The 19,204-nt window shown below is 44.3% G+C and overlaps 1 long non-coding RNA gene across 1 annotated transcript; it reads right to left on the reverse strand.

Annotated features, from left to right (window-relative positions):
• Positions 1-8,899: 8,899 nt before the first annotated feature.
• LOC116991302 lies at positions 8,900-12,015 on the reverse strand. The gene is made up of 2 exons (XR_004416740.1): positions 11,826-12,015; positions 8,900-9,094 (listed from the first exon to the last, which is right to left on the reverse strand). It is a non-coding gene; the product is annotated as an uncharacterized LOC116991302 (long non-coding RNA).
• Positions 12,016-19,204: the final 7,189 nt, after the last annotated feature.

Consider the following 19,204-nt stretch of genomic DNA (forward strand, 5'->3'; position numbering starts at 1 on the left):
GGATGGGAAGAATCTAGGAATCTGAATGGAGATTAAAATAAATCGTTTAATGCATTGTTCATAGTGAGTAGAGGGATATAGTAATAGTAGAAGGTCTGATGCCGAATAATCATCCTCGATGGCATCAACATATTCTACACTCCCTCCAAAACTCACAAGTTCACAAGTTATAGGAGTAGAATTAGGCCATTCGGCCCATCTAGTCCACCCGCCAATCAATCATGGCTCATCTCTGCCTCCTAATCCCATTGTCCTGCCTTTTCCCCATAACCCTTGACACACGTAGTTTTAAGCAACATGAAGTGTTTTAGTTTAATAGGGGCTGGTGGAGGAGGTTTATACGGCATTTAAGAGGATTTTAAATAGACACATGGATACGCAGGGAATGGAAGGATATGGATTACGTGCAGGTTGAGGAGATTAGTTTCAGTTTAGTTCAGACGGATATGGGGGTTGGGGGGGGGGCGGGAAGAAGAAAGGAAGAGGTGGAGACAGCGGGCTGTGGGAGAGCTGGGAAGGGGAGGGGAAAGAGGGAGAAAGCAGGGACTACCTGAAATTGGAGAAGTCAATGTTCAAACTACCCAAGCAAAATATGAGGTGCTGCTCCTCCAGTTTACGGTGGGCCTCACTCTGCCCATGGAGGAGGCCCAGGACAGAAAGGTCGGATGCGGAATGGGAGGGGGAGTTGAAGTGCTGTGTCACCAGGAGATCAGGTTGGTTATTGCGAACCGAGCGGAGGTGTTGGGCGAAGCGATCGCCAAGCCTGCGCTTGTTTTTGACAAAAATGCTGGAGAAACTCAGCGGGTGAGGCAGCATCTATGGAACGAAGGATAAAGGCAACGTTTTGGGTCGAGACGTTTCTTCAGACTGATGTGGGGGGGGCGGGAAGAAGCTGGTATGGGAAATGGTCCATTGTCAGCTGTGGGCCAGGTGAAAATAAGTTTCACCAGGTTTGATTCTGGCATCAGGTGCTGTTAGTGTGGAGTTTGCACGTTCTACCTCTGGCCTTCTGGGCTGCTGTTGGGTATTCCAGTTCTATGCTGGTGGTTTGAATGGCTACTGTAGATCTACCATGTGAGCAAGGGGGTGAAAAATCAGGAATCAAAGGAGAGATGATAGCTTTGTGAGAGGGAATAGGAAATATTGGAAAATAAGGATGGGGAGCACAGGGCCAATGGGATTGCTATTTGAAGTATAAAGCTGATATCGTAGCCATGATATGAGCCACTTCTGGAAAATATCTGGCCCTTAATATTTTTATAGCTTAGAGATACAGAGCAGAAACAGGCCCTTCGGATCCCTGAGTCCACACTAACCAGCAATCCCCGCACATTAGCACTATCCTACACACACTAGGGACAATTTACAATTTTACTGAAGCCAATTTAACCGAAGCCAAACCATGTACGACTTTGGAGTGTAGGAGGAAACCGGAGCACCCGAAGAAAACCCACGCGGTCACAGGGAGAACGTGCAAACTCCGCACGGACAGCACCCGTAGTCAGGCTCGAACCAGGGTCTCTGGCGCTGTAAGGCAGCAGCTCTACCGCTGCCCCACTACGTGAAAAAAACCCACATCTTCACACCAACCGTAATTTGATAGACTAAATGGACACCTTCAGTACCATAATGAGGACAAATTAGCCAACATGGAGATTACAAGGCTAAGTGTGAGCAAGTGGAAAGACTACCCAAGTGTATCGATGAGAGTAGTGCGGTTGGCGTGGGGGATGGGCTTCAGGAAGACCTTGTGGAATCTTCGCCAAAACGTAAGAACCCGATGTATCCAGCACTAGCTGGCAAATTGGATCTAAAATAGTGTTTAAGAAGGAACTGCAGATGCTGGAAAATCGAAGGCAACGTTTCGGGCCGAAACCCTTCTTCAGACTGAAGAAGGGTTTCGGCCCGAAACGTTGCCTATTTCCTTCGCTCTATAGATGCTGCTGCACCCGCTGACTTTCTCCAGCATTTTTGTGTACCTTGGATCTAAAATAGTAAGATTAAACGAGAACTTACCAGTTTGAAGTTTGATCTGTATTTTATGAGGAGTTACGATGAGGGATTACGTGAAGAACCCGCTCAGCACGCATGCGCGGCATACTTCAAAGCAGCGGTGTGGAATCACAGATAGACACAGTTATTGAAGTAAACATAGTAAAGACAAGGAGACATCAGTTTATCAGTTTGACCCATATTATTGAGGGTGGGAGCGGAGGGCACGTAATCCCTCATCGTAACTCCTCATAAAATACAGATCAAATTTCAAACTGGTAAGTTCTCGTTTAATCTTACTATTTTACTTGGGAGTCACGTGAGTGATTCCGTGAAGACTTCAAAGCTCTGTGATTTCAAACCGTGTAACAGTTCATACTTCACTCGCTGCCGAAGTCATTCGAGAGAGGAAGTGTGTTATCGTAATCAACCATGAATCTGTTTGTAAAAACAATAATGGTGTTATTAACAAGACCAAATGCTCCTCTGGGCTTAAATTATATATTTTTTGCAGATTCTTTTTCTGCAAACGATACAGGTTCTGTCAGTGGTTTGTTATAAAAGTTTGGAACGTATACTCCCTAGACCACCCTGCTGTAGCCAGGATGTGGTCCATAGGCTCGTCCATCCTCTTAGTTACTGACGTGGAAGCTGTCCTGGTGGAATAAGATTTATACACGTTAGTATTTACTCCAGCAACTCCCAGTACCTGCTTGAGCCACTAGAGATAGTTTAGTTCGTCACCCGACCATGAGGTTTATTGTGGCTGACCCATAAGGCTTTTTCCTCTCCCTCGGTATTCCTTATTGTGTAGATGTAGATCTCCAGGTGGGTCATGACACATAAAACGTGGTTCAGGTGGGTATGCACGGAATTTCATGACTGGACCTGATGTTCCTGGTCTGTTCTGTTTGGCCAGCCCTTGAATGGGAAATGTGACACTATCTGGTGTTATTACCATGTTGTCCAATCGCAGTAGATGGGAGAACTGGCTCTTTGTGTTGAGGTAAGGCCACCAGCATGTCCATCTTCAGGGTAGGCTGTTCCAGGGTGAGTGACCTGGCTGGTGATCATCCCCTAAGGTATGTCAGGATTTCACTGACATCCCAATTTGGGTGTACCTATTTCTGGGGAATGGATTGAATATACCTCTCCTGTATCTGATCACCAGTGAATGGTACCCTTTGCCCTGTTGTCGTGCTGCCCAAGTTAAGTAGGCTGACAGAACATGTCCTTCATTGTGGTGAAGACCTGTCAGGAACTCCAGTACAGTTTTTTGTTGTAGTTGAATGTGTAGTTCCTGTTTTGGAACAGTGTCCCATTTCTTGATGTTCCTCAGGTATGTTCCCTAGGATATGCGATGGAATACTGTCATCAGGTTGATAGTGCTGCTGATCCAAGCACAGCAATGGTCTTCCCAATTCTGCAATTCTTTTAATGACCATGTCAAGGACCACTGGGAACCATGCCTGTGGACTTAGTCCACTGTAATTTGCGTAGTACCCGACTGATGAAGCCGTAGTACCTATTGAAGAGGGAGGAGGAAGGGAGAACATAGAGATTAGATTCCCCCCACCCCTCAATACGCGGGAATGTATCCATCGCCGCTGCCTTGAGATTGGTTTCATGCGACGTAGGTTAGTACGTGGCGATTTAATTGAATATAAGGAAATCGATATCTGGTGTCCATATTGCTTAGTAATTTCAGCAAATATTTTTGGTTTAAATGTTTGTTTACAGCATTTAGCTCACCTGAATAGGTAAGTTACTGATGGTCAAACATGTTTGACGACACGGTTACCAATTGTTAATAAATTGTCACCTAATATCGATGTTCTCCGCCCAAGTGGTTTGGTATATGCCACCACTGTGATGTTGTTAATTTATAAACGAACATGCAGAATGGTGCATTACTGAGCAAATGCTTCACTAGAAGTAAGTAATTTAATATATAACACGTTTAAGTCAATTCGCATTGGCACTAAGTATTACAAGCTTAGTAACTCATCAGGACACATAAGGTGTTACTCAAAACAGGTGGAAGTGTACAACCATAATCCTTCCTATGCTGATAAATTCCATGATACCACTCCAGATTAGTCCATTTGCCCCCATATTACAGGTATGGAGATAGTTTGAACACTAGTATCTCAGCTCATAGGAAGGTACAATGTTCAGTAGCTGGTAATGCTGCTACTATCCCAAATACTTTGCCACGTAGTTGATTGGTGGTTAAATGTTACCATAACTGATAGTCTTAATGAATACCAGATAGACAATGTTGTGGATGGTCAACGTAATATCTGGATATATGACAGAGCCCGCTAAATAAGTTAGTAGCTAAAGCAGCTAATAAGCTATATCCAAGGATAGTCTGTCGTTAATATATAGACATGCCATGACGGAATGTTTCTTAAGTGTCAGGGCTGGTTGATTCTGGAATAGCTTCGACTTAAATGCCAATTCAATACTCAAATCAAGTTTATTTGTCACATACCCACGCGAGATGTGCAGTGAATGAAAATGGCAATGCTCATCATGGTTACCCCATCCAGGTAATTGTGGTATATCCGAAACTTATATGAAAAGGAACTGAATAGTATGCATCTTCAAGGTCGATGAATATAAAGTATCCTTGGATCCATGGTAGAAGTTACAATCCCATAAGTGGGTATACCTGGTGAAATACTCAAGTGGTTAATCAATTCTGTGCAAAACGGAGAGATACAGGAAGTCCTGTTTACCAGCTGCTATAAGACTTTATAATGAGCATAAATAACTGCACTTTTTTTAAATTAATTGTATTTTAACTTGTATTTTAACGTATTTTAACTTGTTATGTATGGAAGCCTTTTGAGGAAATGTGTGGTGTTATGTTTGTCTTGAAGCTGTCGTGGCACTGTAATTTCCTGAAAAGGATTATTAAAGGAATAATCTAAATCTGATCTAAATCTAAATCTAATCAATGATGGTGCGACATTCACCATCGTGGGAGGGTAGACCCCTTGGGGTGCTTGCTGAATTGGTGGCTAGACATTAATTCTATTCACCTTGTATTTTTTGGTATATAACTACCAAGAGTGATAGCTTCCTAACCAGGCGTGATTCACCCACCCCTTGTTAGTACAACCCTTCACCTTTATGTGATGGTAGGAACCATACTTATCTGTCTTCATTGTTGTTTTCTTCGGTTTCTGGTTCCTTGTTCTTGTAGGGACGATGTTTGTTGCGGGGTGGCACATTTTCCATGGGGCCTGCTGTGGGCCCTGGCCTAAAAGGCTTACGGGATTGGCATGCAGGCCCCGAGCTTTCACCAGTACCATGAGGTAGACGCCCCCTGGTGGACGCGTAGAGGTACTGCTGTCTGGTTTAGTGTGGTGCTCATTCCAGACTCTGCCCTCTTGTGCCGAATAGTTTGAACACTTCATCCAGTTTTTTAGGACTGGTTTGGTAAGTGCCAGGTAGCAGGATCTGTGGTTTTGAGGTCGGCGTTCTCATAGTCCTGTCAATTGCATAGATTGAGAGCAGGTTTGTGACTTCCCTTGAGAAGTTGAACAGTAGGGTCAGGTGTTTTGCCATACTACCCTGCCCTTCTGGAATGAGCAGGTGGACATGGATAGCCGACGTCAGGGTATCAAATGCAATTTTGAGATATTTAGGTTAAATGCGCTGCTCAATGTATCCCTCAATAATGGCGGGCACTTTGAGTAAATGCAATTTAGGGGAGGCGTGATGAAACCAACACCTCATGGCTACCTGTCTTGGAGAGGTTTTTTGGAAAAAACAGGTAGTAGGCTGGCCATCAGTTAAGACTGAAAGCCATCTTGCTCGTGGTGAAACCACGTAGCGGCCACACCCAGCAGCTCTTCCTGTTCCTGTACCTCAAGGCAAACTCCCGATGTTGTTCAGCCAGTGCCCCTCTTCTTGACCAGCCCAGCTCTGGTCGCCAAAGCTGTCCTCGGATGGGGAGAAAGCAATGGCCAGTGCACGAGGCACTGTGGAGGGAGTGCCTGAACTCCCTCTGCGAAACTGCTCCTGCAAGTCTCGCTGGAGCTTATGCTCCACGAGCCGCTCCATGCGGCTCAGGCGGCTGTCTCTGCCCTAAGCGGGCGGTGAGACGTCCCTGTCCGACGAATCGGATACCACCGGCCGGATGTCTTGACATCCAGGCCGCAGCTCCGGCGCTAGCGGAACTGGGCTCGGCTCGGTGTCGGGGATGGCGGAGCGCCGGGTTCGCGGTCCTACTGCCCTCTGTCCCCCACTGATGAGACGCCTGTCTGCTGGAGCCGAGCTGGGGACAGGTTTCTTGGAGAGTCTTGTTCCTTGAGCTGTAGCGGGAGCGCCTGATTCTCGCTGTGCCTCTGGACTGGAAACCGGCGCAGCTCTGTCTGTGGACCGCAGTGTGTGCGGTCCTGTGCCGTCTCTCCCCCTTCCGCGAACGGAACACTCCTTCCCCGGAGTCCTGCTTGCGTCTGCTGCTTTGCCCCACCTGGAGCAACAAACAGACGCAAGTCGCTGGTTAAACGGAAGGTAAGTACTTACCTAAAGCTTCCTCTTTCAGGCTTGTAGCGGGAGCGCCTGACTCCCGCCTGCCGCTGTTGCCTGCTGAAACGTAATGCCGCGCATGCGTGCTGAGCGGGTTCTTCACGGAATCACTCACGTGACTCCGAAGTAAAATAGGATTGCTGAGGGTGAAAGTTGCAGGTTGCTATTTATGGTTGGGAGTCCATGATCAGAGGCATCCAGCAGAGGTCATTGTTGAGACATGGCCATTTCTTACATACACTAACAATCTGATTGTGAATTTAAAATGTCTGATGAATAGGTTTGCAGAAGGAACAACAATGATGGAGTTGATAATATGAAGGATAATCTTCAGCTACTTTGGGAGGATTAATAAAGACATGTCCTGTGAATCAGAGGGAACTTGGTGTATGTTTTCAAGGATCCCGGAAGAGAGGACAGCTAAAGTGGTTACAAAGACAAGGATGGCACAGTGGTGTGGTGTGGCGTTGCTGCCTTATGCCCCTGTCCCACTTAGGAAACCTGAACGGAAATCTCTGGAGACTTTGCGCCCCACCCAAGGTTTCCGTGCGGTTCCCGGAGGTTGCAGGTGGTTGCCGGAGGTTGCAGGTAGTGGAAGCAGGTAGGGAGACTGACAAAAACCTCCGGGAACCGCACGGAAACCTTGGGCGGGCCAGAGGTTTCCGTTCAGGTTTCCTAAATGGGGCAGGGGCATTACAGGGCCAGAGATCCAGGTTCAATCCTGACTACTGGTGCTGTCTGTACAGAGTTTGTACGTACTCCACGTGACCTGCGTGGGTTTTCTCTGGGTGCTCCAGTTTCCTCCCACATTCCAACTTTGTAAGTTAATTGGCTTCAGTAAAGATTGTAAATTGTTCCTAGTGTGTAGGATAGTGCTGGTGTATGGGGATCGCTGGTCGGCGTGGACTCGGTGGGCCGAAGGGCCTGTTTCCGTGCTGTATCTCTAAACTAAACCAAACTGAACTAAACATTCTTGCCTTCTTTAGCCATGACACTGAATATAAGAGTCGGAAGGATCTTATGGTCAAGAATTGGCCATGTTTTTGTCAAGCATCTAGCCTATCTAACTAATCCCATCCACACATGGTCTGTATCTCCCTATTCCATGCTCATTCAAGTGTCTACCTAAAATGCCTTTGAAACGCCACTATCGTCTCTGCTTCTACCACCTCCCCTGGCACTACGTTCCAGGCACCCACCACTCTCTGTTAAAATAACATGTGCATCGTGCATCCCCTTTAAACTTTCTCCCACTCACCTATGCTCTCCAATAAATAACATTTCCGCTCAGGGGGAAAAAGATTCTGACTGTTTAACCTGCCGATGCCTCTCATGATTCTTCTACAATTAGATCAAACCTCAGCCTCAGACGCACCAGAGAAAACAATCCCACATCGGCCCAACCTTTCTTTACAGCTCCAGTTTCCTACACCCCAAAACCGACAATACGCTGGTGAACCGCATTTTGCATCCTCCACATGAGGCGACGATGATGTAAATATGAGAGTGGCCACAGGAGGAGAGCCATCTGCAGTATTGGTCACCACACTGCAGAGTGGACATGGCTTCACTCGAGAGGAGATTCACTAAGAAAGTTGGGATGGAGTTTTACTTACAATGAGACACTGGATAGGGTTGGAGTGGAAAAGACTGAGAGGGTACAAATTGAGGTCTACAAAATGATGAGGGATGTAGATAGGGCATAGATAGGGCACAAAAGGCTTATGTTTAAGGTAAGGTGTAAGGGGGTTTGAGAGGACTCGAGAAATAATTCTTGCTGAGAGAATGGAGCAGCTGGGCTTGTACACTCTGGAGTTTAGAAGGATGAGAGGGCATCTCATTGAAACATATAAGATTGTTAAGGGTTTGGACACGCTAGAGGCAGGAAACATGTTCCCGATGTTGGGGGAGTCCAGAACCAGGGGCCCCGGCATTCCCTCTCTCTCTCTCTATCCAAGCGCACATTCTCTCCAGAGATGCTGCCTGACCCGCTGAGTTGCCCCAGTATTTTGTGTCTACCTGTAAGCAGGCAAACAGAACAATTAATCAGGACGACTGTGAAATTAGTCGGAGAACGAGGGTGAAGGAAGGATGGAGAGAGAGGGAAAGCGAGGGTAAAAAATATACTAAAACAGGTTTAATCAATAGTCTGATTTTTAATATTTGTTTCATACGGTGGAAATAAAGAAGTACATAAAGATCTTTAAATTGCCCCAATCAGCTCATTGCAAGAGATTTTTTAGATTAGATTAGATAGCCTTTATTAGATATAGACTAATGAAGTCCATGTTATTTGTTTCTTTGTGTTGGCAGGTAATCTTGGTTTTGCAATAAAAGAGTTAATCTTTCCCCATATATTATCAGTGAAAACGGTTGCATCTTCTTTCCCTCAGTATGAATGGTATTTAGCGACCAATGATGCCTGGATGGCAAACAATGTTATGGAAATAATTAAAATAATGAGGCCAATGAGCAAGGCAGCTATGTTCCAGATTTTTGCGATTCTGGACGATTTCTCAGCCTCGGCGATGTCTCCATTCTTGGCGGCATTTTCAGACTGGAAAAGTAAGGTGCAGTTCAGGTTTTTATTTCACTTCAGTCCCGTTCAGTTCAGTTTAGTTTATTGTCATGGGTATTGTTAACGAGGTACAGTGAAAAGTTTTTGTTGCGTGCTAACCAGTCAGCAGAAAGACAAAAACATGATTACAATCGGAGTATTTACTGTGCACAGATACATGATAAGGGAATAACGCTCAGTGCGAGGTAAAGCCAGCAAAGACCGATCAAGGATAGTCCCAGGGTCACCAATGAGGTAGATATTAGTTCAGCACTGTTTTCTGGTTGTGGTAGGATGATTCAGTTGCTGAGAACAGCACTTTGATAAAGAATATTGTTCCGTTTCACCTACACCATCAGCCTATTGAGCTGTTGATACATTAGAAAGAGAAACATGGTATGCTTCTATACATAATTGTGTACATACGTACATGCATACATACGTACATACATCAACTTACAAACTCAACATACGTGCTAACACAGACATGCCAAAACACACAGACACACTTAGAGTCATAGAGTCACGGAGTCGTACAGCGTGGAAACAAACCCTTTCGCCCAAGTTGCCCACACCGACCAACATGTCCCAGCTACACCAGTCCCACTTGCCTGCAATTGGCCTAAGCCACCCTATCTATGAGCCTGTACAAATGTTTTTTAAACATTGTGATAGTACCTGCAAACACACACAGAACTATGAACTTCTATGGACTATATCTTAGGTACATACTACGAACTTCATTTTTGCAAAAAGTATTACAGTTATCAGTAATTTATTGAGTCATTTGGGTTATTCAAATTATCGGCATGTGTTGCATTTACGGCCCTGTTAAGCTGCTACATGTAAGAATTCCATGGTAGACACAAATGCTGGAGAAACTCAGCGGGTGAGGCAGCATCTATGGGGCGAAGGACTAGGTGACGTTTTGGGACCAGACCAAGTTTCTCCAGCATTTTTGTCTACCTTCGATTTTTCCAGCATCTGCAGTTCCTTCTTAAACAGTAAGAATTCCATGATTCCATTGTCAGCACATATGACAATTAAACACTCTTGACTCCTGCATGCAACATTAGATTGCTCCTTGGGACCTTCAAGAGTCAGTGAAATCCAAAATGTATTTTTTGTTCAAAGCCCTGTACTGATCTTCATCAAAAATATAAAACCTGTGTGGAAATTACACTGATTTTAACACCTCTTAGAAACGCATCATCTGAATCTCTCTTTAGAATGGACTTCAGTCACCCATGGTTCTCTTGCTTGCCTCTGAATGCCTTCAGATAATAGGTGGATCTTGGAGCATCAGAGTTACTGATCTGCAACCTTGGGTGACCCTGGTTTCACTCCAGGAGGAAAGGAATTCTATGAGGCACACACAAAAAGCTGGAGTAACTCAGTGGGTCAGGAAAGCATCTCTGGAGAGAAGCAATAGGTGAAGTTTCAGGTCGACACTATTCTTCGGACTGGGTTTGAAAGAGTGCCTCACCCTGAAAGGCCACCTATTCCTTTTCTCCAGAGAAGTTGCCTGTCCCGCCGAGTTACTGGAGCTTTTTGTGTCTGTCTTTGGTTTAAACCAGCATCTGCAGTTACTTCCTACATATTCTATGAGACTACGTATCAATGTTAATTTAGTATAAATGGCAAGTATATTTATTAATTTGTACATATATTAACATACATATAATATTAACAAGTGGTGCAGCTGTTTACACAGAATGCGCTATTTAATATATACCATATGTATTTATTCTATTAAATGTAGAATCTGAAATTAAAGCAGCCAATCAGGTCAAGCAGTCACTGTAGACAGAGAAGCAGAGTTATGCCCCTGTCCCACTTATGCCCCTGTCCCACTTAGGAAACCTGAACGGAAACCTCTGGAGACTTTGCGCCCCACCCAAGGTTCCCGGAGGTTTTTGTCAGTCTCCCTACCCGCTTCCACTACCTGCAACCTCCGGGAACCGCACGGAAACCTTGGGTGGGGCGCAAAGTCTACAGAGGTTTCCGTACAGGTTTCCTAAGTGGGACAGGGGCATTAGCGTTTCAGATTGGAAACCTTTTATCATATTTAAACTGGTGTTTTCTTCAGACCTACATAGCACATTGTTTCTCTGAGTTTTCAATGACGTGGATATCTGTACCATTGGTAGAAGTTGTAAAACAGACTTGACTGTACTTTACAAACATCAATCCATGTTTTGTGGGACAAGAAGTGACATTGGACAAAAGCAGCACATTAAGGCAGCTATTGCATCTTATAAAATACATCTGAAATTGTGAGCAATGCACTGCATGCTATCTACTCATTAAAACAAATCTTACATTTATTATGAAGATAGGCACAAAATGGCAGAACTACTCAGCGGGTCAGGCAGCATCTCTGGAGAGAAAGAATAGGTAACGTTTTGGGTCGAGACCCTTCCTCAGACTGAGATTATTGCGTTTGGTTATACTTGGGATACCAGCGATATCAAATGCTGGAATCTTGAGCAAAAGACAAAGTGCTGGAGGAAACCAGCGGATCAGGCAGCAACTGTAGAAGGAAATGGATAGACCACGTTTTGGGTTGAGACCCTTCTTCAGGCTTGGGGCATTCGGACTGTAACTCCAATGAAAGCAGAGAGAAAGTTGAAGGTAAAATTCATATATCATCGCTCATCGTTTTATTTACATTGAAGTGAACTGCAAATGTTATCCATTTCATAAAATAAATCAAAAGATCAAAACTAACCTGGATGGAATAAATTATAGCCACGACACCAAGCGGCAAGCAACAGCAGAAGAGATTGAAAATGGACCACCATTTGTAGGAAGGGATATCTGAGGCAATGCGGTTGTTACTCTGCATCTTGGATACACTATTCACACTGGCTTCAGTTTCGCTGGTGCTCACTGCAATGTGGAGAAGTTGGGAAACTTTCCTCTGCCCCCCCAGTTTTTATATGGTTTCAGCATTAATAGGAAACTGTTAGCCAACATCACTGACTAACTGGAGCTGTTTTTGGGAACACCACAGTTTCCTGTTTCCACTCATGAGGCAACATTCATTCAGGGTGGCAAGCGCTTCATTATTGAACACCTACCAGTTTCGCAGCAGAATCTTTGAGCACTGGTTTTGAACCATCTCAAGAGCGGTCAGGAATCTTTTATGTTTTCCATGCTCAAAATGTCCACCGCTCAGATGTGATGTTTAGTTTAGAGATACAGCACGGAAAACGGTCCTTCGGTTCACCGAATCCGAGCCGACCAGCGATCCCCACACACTCGGGACAATTTACAATTCTATCGAAGCCAATTACAAAATCTGTGTGTCTTTGAAGTGTGGGAAGAAACTAGAGCACCCGGGGAAAACCCATGCAGGTCATGGGGAGAAGATACAAACTCCGTACAGACAGAACCCGTAGTCAGGATCGAACAGGGGCAGCAACACTAACATTGTGCCACCATGCTGCCCTGGTTTGTAGAGCAGTGGTTATTGAACCAGCAGCCCCGAGACTTGTTCTAATGATACTGTAGATCTGTCCATAACAAGGTAAGATAGCAATAGCTAAAACTTCTGAAAAGGAACGGTGTGCTTTAATAATGACCACCCTGCCATTCGCTGGGAAGAATGTAGAGATTTACAAGGACTACAAGGGCCTGAGCTATAGGGTTCCCGGAGGTTGCAGGTGGTTGCCGGAGGTTGCAGGTAGTGTAAGCAGGTAGGAAGACTGACAAAAACCTCCGGGAACCGCACGGAAACCTTGGGTGGGGCGCAAAATCAACAGAGGTTTCCGTTCAGGTTTCCTAAGTGGGACAGGGGCATTACTGCACTAGAGACCCGGGTTCAATCCTGACTACGGGTGCTGTCTGTGTAGAGTTTGCCCATTCTCCTTATGACCACACGATGCTGCAGTGTCCTCCCACGTACAGTTTTGTAGGTTAATTGGGTTAATTGGTTTTGGTAAAATTGCAAATTGCCCCTAGTGTGTAGGATAGTGTTGGTGTGCAGGGATCGCTGGTTGGCGCGGACCGTAAGGCCTGTTCCCGTGCTGTATGTCTAAACTAAACAAAACTAAATATCTGATGTACAAATGAAGTCCCTCCATCATTCAGTCAACTCTGGTACAATATACTTAGTAAAACTTAGTAACTCAATATTGCCCTGCTGAAATTGATCGTGTGGAGACATCCCTTAAATAAGAAAAGATCAATATTGGTATTTGTTCAATATTTAATAAAATGAATCAAAAATGTGGTTACTCTTTGATCAATATCCTCAGTAAGAAAGTCAGTGAGGTTAGAAACCTATTTTCTACATGATCTGATATTTGATCAGAATGGCCACTACTGGATTGCTACATCAGACAGTAGATCTCACCACAGAAATTGCCACTGATGAAGATTAATGGGAATGTGGATTATCCAGGGACTTCAGAAAAAGCTTCCCCAGCCACTCTTTTGCTTTAGAAATTTCAGGCTTTAGGAAACAGGAAAGATTAGTTTCATGTGTAGGAAAGAGCGGCAGATGCTGGTTTAAATCAAAGATGTAGTAAATGCCTACTATGTTCTGTTGTGCTGAAGCAAAGCAAGAATTTCATTGTCCTAACAGGGACACTTGGCAATAAACTCACTTGAACTTGAACTTGAACTTGAAGATAGACACAAAATGCTGGAGTAACTCAGCGGGACGGGCAGCATCTCTGGAGAGAAGGAATGGGTGACATTTCGGGTCGAGACCCTTCCTCAGACTTCTGAAGTAGGGCTCGAACGGAAACTCACCCATTCCTTCTCTCAAGATATGTTGCCTGTCCCGCTGAGTTACTCCAGCATTCTGTGTCTATTAAAGGTTAGCTTTACTTTAGATACAGTGTAAAAACAGGCCTTTCAGCCCACCAAGTGCACGTCGACCCCGTACACTTACCCCGTAAATTGTAAAGGGACAATTTACCATTTTTAGTGAAGCCAATTAACCTACTAATCCTATTTGGCTTTGGAGTGTGGGAGGAAACCGTAGCACTTGGTGAAAACCCATGTAGGTCATGCGGAGAATGTACATACTCCATGCAGACAACACCTGTAGTCGGGATCGAACCGGGTCTCTGGCGTGGTAAGCTCAGTAAGACAGCAACTCTGCTGCTGCACCACCGTGCCGGTATATAATAATAGCCGATATAGAAATAATTTAATTGATCTTTATGGAACATACAGTCTAACCTCTTATCTGTGTGCATCCTGGTCACTCAGCTATGGGAAAGATGTCATTAAGTTAGAAAGAGCACAGAAGACATTCACCGGGATATTACCTGAGCTTGAGTGATAGGCAGAGGTTGGATAGGCTGGGATTGTTTCCTTTGTAGTGTGGGAGGCTGAGGTGTGCAATGTATTATTACAATGTACAAGATCTAGAAGCCACGAAAGGCTGTGGAGGCAAAGTCAGTGGATATTTTTTTAGGCAGAGATAGATAGATTCTTGATTAGTATTGGTGTCGGGGTTATGGGGAGAAGGCAGGAGAATGGGGTTAGGGGGGAGAGATAGATCAGCCATGATTGAATGGTGGAGTCGACTTGATGGGCTGCATGGCCTAATTCTACACCTAATTCTACACCTATCACTTATGGAAGGGGACTTCCAGTAGGCCGGGAGGGCTTTCCCCGATATGAGTAAATCTGGAGTCGGGAAGGGCTTTTCCCTCCGATATGAAAGTCAATCCTGGGGTTCTCGTGGAGGGGACCTCCAGTAGGACGGGATATAAATATATATGCCGGGTGTCGGGAGTTTTTTCCCCCGATATACATATAGAGGCTGGGATTCCCGGGTAGGGAAATCCAGTAATTATGCGGGTTTCAGACCGCAGGGGTCCCCAGGAAAGGGGTTAAACGGACCGGAACGGTCAGCCCCGGGGCCGGTAGGGGTTTTCCCTCCGGTAATATACAAGGGTGCTGGGATTCCCAGGGGAGGGGAAATCCTCCAGCTATGGGGTGCCCAGACCGCAGAGGTCCACAAGATATGGGCAAAATCGACCCAAGTGGTCAGTCCTGGTGCCGGGACGGTTCCTTTCCGGTAAAAATAAATAATGTGGAAGTTGGCAAGGATGGAGCCTTATTGAGAGGAGGCGCTTCTTCCACTTCTTCTTCTTGTAGGATTCCGGCAGTGTAGACGCTGCTAAGCGTATTACTGCCCTCCACAGGTCAAAGTTTGAACTAAATCCTTACATACAGTCCTGTAACTTGCAGGAATTGAAGAACAGCCCTGGATATCAGTTGATGTTTCTCACTGTGTCCAAACAAAGATGAAACAGAAAAAGCCTCAACAAGTCCTGTCAGTCTAACAAACAATACTTCTCTTTCTACCCTGTACTTTTTACATTCTAGGAAAACATGCTTAACTGTCTCATTACTCCCACATTCACACAAGCCAGAAACATGTTTCCCTACAATTCACCAGAGGAGGCTCAAGATAGACATACCCTAACATCTGGAGATATGGCAGTGTTGGGCAGATGGAAGAGCCTTGCCAGCAGCGCCTTGTAACAGGGCTGCATAATGGGGATGCCGAATATATGGCAGTGCCGACATTGCTCTAAGCCGTGTCAACAGCGCCTTGTATAGGGCTGTTTAAATGTATGGCAGCAGCACCTAGAGAAGGGCTCAATGATGTCTCCCTCATGGAGGAGGTGAGCTTATCGGGGCATTTTCTGACCCTGAAGGGTGGACCTGTTGGAGAGGTCATGCCAGCAACGCCTTGTAGTATGGCTGCTTAATGGAAGAGGAGAACATGCCGGGTCAGTGTAATCTGAGGCTGAGGGTATAGCGTGGAGCATACCTCAAGGAATGAAGGGCACATGTCAGAGGTACGATTCTGGCAGCAATGTTGCCATTACAACAATGCAGTGAGCACCGCTATCAGGGGAGTTAGAGCCACCCGCCGAATATTCTATTCAGGTGAGACATATTCCACAGGCAAAACCTGAAGGGCGAAGCACATAGTTTAGGGAGAAAATGCACCCTATGGCTTCATCGGCAGGAAGCGGTTCACTGAAGCTGGTAGCAGCATTAAGCTGACCAGAGTTACTCTACAACTAAGTGACCACGAACAAGTTGGTAAGATTTACAATTGGTTGGGCAACACACAAATAACTGAGACATTGTCATCTACTCAGAGGCATTTTAACCAGGTAACTGGACAATACTAGTATTCCAAGAAGGTTGGAATTTGGCCAGAAGAGTGTTGTGCCAGGTCCAGTATTTTAGCCAGGTTGCCTTCGAGACAGGCTCGGAGATATGGGGAATTGTCTTTCAAGGCAAGGTCAGAATTGTGGCAAGAGTTGTCTTGGGACATGTGAGAATTATCAGAACCGGGCCAGAGTTATTGTCAGGGCAGACTCTAAATGATGGCAGGTGTGGCCTGTTCATTAAGAAAGAAGGGTGATCAAACTGATTTCCTAGGGGTTTTTCCATGTACAATGATCATCAGAGATGTTTGAAGGCATTGTTATGCTGAGGCAAGTTAAACAGTATGATAACAATAAATCATTCAAAGGACTACTCAGAGTTCAAAAACAATTGTGATGTATTGTCTGAATTATATTTTGATGCTGTATTTGACTAAAATCCACTCGGTTTCAAGCTAATTGAGGAATTGGTTTCTCCTATCCAGTAAATTAGGTTGTTATCAAATGGATAGTTGGCATGTGACTCCGCCCTGGGCAATAGATTGCAATCAATAGAAACCTGGAACAGCCTTGTGGTTATAAAGGAGTTCCTATTCATTAGACTAACTTGCAATGTAATAGATGTGATGCAGCTGTGCATTTGGGAGAACTGACAGCATGCTTAATGACAAACAATAAGGGTCATGAAGATCATTGATAATACAAATTGCTATTGCCAGCTGAAGCTAAGAAAGCCACTATGATGGACAAACAGTATTCAGCATTGCTCCAGTAGTTGATCAATAAATATGTCATTATATTGCAAAAAAGATGCTATGGCTTAAGGTGGGAACATGCGAATGTCATCTCTAGTTGAGGTGCAGGAGATTTGCAATGAGTTATTAACTCTTCCGTATTGGTATCAACTATCTATAGACCATAAGTGCATTAATTGAGTGAATATGCATAGGGGCATGCTCAACCATGTTGATACACTAAGATGTGGCATATGATAAGCACGAGGGTGCAATCAGGGGAAAGATCCTGTAAAAGGTACATAATCTAATTTGCCACTGGAGTATCATTAAGTACAGATCAATGACAACACAGAATGGGTGTTGGACCACGCAGTATTTATGAAATTCTGATTGAATGCAACACTGAATATAGATATATTGTTTTCATGCTAATTAAAGGTCGCAAAATGTGTGGCATAACAGTGGCGAAAGATACATTCTCGCTACAAGCATGAGGAATGGTCTTTTATGTCTTCCTCCAAATTTGCTTTATGAGTCGGGTCTTGGAATAGAGTCATCAAGAGTCGCTTTAGGTTCCAGCTGTGGAATTGGCCTATGCAGTTTGATTCCTGATTTGTCGGAAATAATAATAATGCAACATTATATGGTTAAGTAAACGTAATTTGCTGGTCCAGCCTGCGGCTTGGGAGATCAGCCGTTGCATGATAAAATCAATATATGTTCTACAGATTCTCAATAGACTACTTACGGCTTGGGTTTGTCATGCCTATTTTTGTATGTATTCACAGTGCTGGAATGGTACCAAAAAGCGGTATTTTGCTGCTTCAGGAGATGGGAAGCGTTTGTTTAATGCTCATGGCAGATTTAAAATGGTACAGATTCTGAGTTATTGCAGTTCATTTAAATGACCTTTGACAATATTGAATTATAGGATCATTAACTGTGCCAAGGGGCTTTCCATCAGACTAACTGCAACTAACTAAGTTGTTGGGTTCACCTCGGATATCGAGTTAGTAAAGGATGTCTTTTACACAGGTTTTCCAGGACAAGTACAATGCAGTATGGGAGATTGACATTGTGTAACACTTTGAACCAGGGGGTTCCAGCTACATTCTTAGCTTTGATCGGACCTCATTAGGTAGTTATCCTCCTGACACTGGTTAGCGCAAAAGGTCACTCGCTACATTATTGTGACAGGAGAGGATGATTACATCTGCAAATATATGCATAGTATTTCATGCTATAATTAATTTAAGCAGAGCAGTATGGGTGTCAGGTCTCAAAATAGCTCAAGACATACCCAGGGATTTCTCGTTATGTGGGGACACACATATACAACAATACGTCAAGGTCACCAAGAGTCTTTGAGACTCTGAGCTAACTATGATTGTTAGTTACAAAAGATGTTATAAGAACCTATCTGCTCAGATCTTGTCAGGTGTTAAAACGGAGTTGAGGTATGCAGTAGATACTGATCTGGATCTCGCTCCATCAGGGCTGCTATAACAGCAGCAGCAAGGGTTAATTACGTTCCGCTGGACCACATCATAACGGCTGTAGTGTGGTCAAACAAACAATATTTCAAACATGTTATAATAACCCGTTGCCAGACCAGGGGTATTCTCAATTTATTTTATGTTCTGTTATAGATTCCATCCAGATGAGAGATGTGACTATTGTTATTGGTTATTTAACAGCATCAGCATGTTTAAATCTATGTCATGACTGTATGCATTATGAATGTTTTCCCTCAGTTGTGGTTGTGTAGACTTGTTTTCTCACGGCATGAAATCACAGAGCTTTGAAATCTTCATGTAGTCACTCGCGTGACTCCGAAGTAAAATAGTAAGATCAAACGAGAACTTACCAGTTTGAAGTTTGATCTTTATTTTATGAGGAGTTACGATGAGGGAATACGTACCCTCCGCTCCCAGCCCTCGTTAAGCTCATCTGGTAGTTCTAGTCTTCTTTCATCTTACTATCATACTTCAGTCACTGTTATTATTATCTGTGATTTCACACCGCTGCTTTGAAGATTGACGCACGTACGGCTGAACGGGCCTTCTTCACGTATTCCCTCATCGTAACTCCTCATAAAATAAAGATCAAACTTCAAACTGGTAAGTTCTCGTTTAATCTTACTATTAGAAAGCGTTGAAAATAAAACACTTCAAAAAAAACTGGAAAACCCTTTAAAGTAATTGCATGGGTTTGATTTA

Source organism: Amblyraja radiata, chromosome 33 (assembly GCF_010909765.2).
Source record: "Amblyraja radiata isolate CabotCenter1 chromosome 33, sAmbRad1.1.pri, whole genome shotgun sequence".
NCBI classification, from domain to species: Eukaryota; Metazoa; Chordata; class Chondrichthyes; order Rajiformes; family Rajidae; genus Amblyraja; species Amblyraja radiata.